This window comes from Zea mays, chromosome 2, assembly GCF_902167145.1.
Source record: "Zea mays cultivar B73 chromosome 2, Zm-B73-REFERENCE-NAM-5.0, whole genome shotgun sequence".
Taxonomy (NCBI): Eukaryota; Viridiplantae; Streptophyta; class Magnoliopsida; order Poales; family Poaceae; genus Zea; species Zea mays.
This window is the reverse complement of record NC_050097.1, coordinates 90,162,140-90,163,928: the sequence shown is the minus strand read 5'-3', so window position 1 is coordinate 90,163,928 and position 1,789 is coordinate 90,162,140.

The window sequence follows — 1,789 nt, the reverse complement described above, 5'->3', positions numbered from 1 at the left end:
AAAAGTCAACGCTGATACCGTCTAAGTAAAAGACGAAGAAGCTCCTAAGGGAGGCTTACAGCGAAAAGTCAACGCTGATACCGTCTAAGTAAAAGACGAAGAAGCTCCTAAGGGAGGCTTACAGCGAAAAGTCAACGCTGATGCCGTCTAAGTAAAAGACGAAGAAGCTCCAAAGACGTTCCTAAGGGAATGCAGAGCTTACGAATATATTTTATGTGTATCTTCGGAACAAATGTCACATGCATAACATAACATCATCACATCATTTTGCATAGCATAAGCATCATACATCATATCGCATTCGGCAAGAGAAGGGGACACTCTCAACCTTCGAAGGGATGCTTTGAAAAAGTGACATTGAAATTGTATAGCTTCGGAATACAGTTTTGGGGAATATTTTCACGAAACATGGGCGAACTTTATCAGATCAATATCAAAGTTGCATAGCTTCGGAAAATAGCTTCGGAAAATGTTTTCACGAGGCATCGATGTCATTCATCAGAATAATTTTGACGAAGGCTATCTTCTTCACGACGCATGAAAAGAAGGGAAGGTGTTTTTTTCGCCGAAGGCTCAAAAGTGGTATGTATTTAAAGTTTCATGCATCGTAAAGAATTCAGTAATGAAAAGAGACTTGTATATTACATTCAAATGTACAAAGTGTTGCATAGATTACACTTTAAATGTTTTTTCCAAATAGCACCTAATCCTCCCTCAATACTGCTTCGGCGGCTGCATTCAGAAGTTGGTCAACAACCTTGTCCATGATAGTTTCGGCCATTTGATTAATTTCTTCATCCCCTTTTGTGTGGGGGACGGCAGATCGTCCAACAGTTTCTGAGCGAAGAGAACACTTCTTCAGTACTTTTACAAATCGCGAGCAAAGTTTAAAATAAAAATTACAACGCAACAAGAACGACTAGTTGGTACCTAACTGTCTTTCGGGCTCCCTACTCTTTTCGGCAGCGTCTGCTACTCTTCTAGCATCGTGTATGCCTTTTTCGCTTCTTTCAATGATCTCTCGCGCCATTCCTCGGCCGCCGTCGTTCCAGATATCAGTAAAAAATTTGCCTCCAACTACGCTCGCTTCGGCCGAGGGGTCTTTGATGTCTTCGGAAGACAAGGTAGCTTCGGATTGAGCTAAGAATTTTACATGTTCGCAACCTTTCTTCTCTAAGACGGAAGCAATTCCTCTGGCACCCGAAAAAGCACATATGTCGCCACGACTGTTCAGAATCTCTTCGAAGGCCTCTGCTTCGTGGCTAATCCATTCCAGCGGACCTTCGGGATTGCCTCGAGAGAAATTCTCTTCGCTGGAAAAGGCGCCTACGCTGGCGAAGCTGGATTTAATTTTATTCACACATTCTACAGATTTGACATAGCATTTCCCCTGAGATGTGCGAAGCTCCTTAACTTTTGATTCCAATTTGTTGACCATAAAATCACTAAGTTCTCGTTTCGTTTCCTCAAGCGCGCGCTCCTCTTTAGCTCTAGCCAGCTGTTTCTGAAGATCTTTAATCTCGCGTTTTTGAGCTTCGGCCTGGGCCTTTGAAGCAGCTTCGTCTTTTTTCACTTTATCTACCAGTGTAAGTAGAATTTTATCTTTTTCCAAAGCTTCGTTTCTCAGTTTGATAACTTCGGAGCGTAAATTATTAAACGCAATTTCATAGCTTTCATCTTCGGCGCTCTTTTGGGCTCTTAGTGCGTTGCTTAGGATCAGGCCCTATACGAAAAAGAATTCATATAAGAAAAAAGGAATGAGTTGCGTAAAAATAAGGGGATTTTTCAA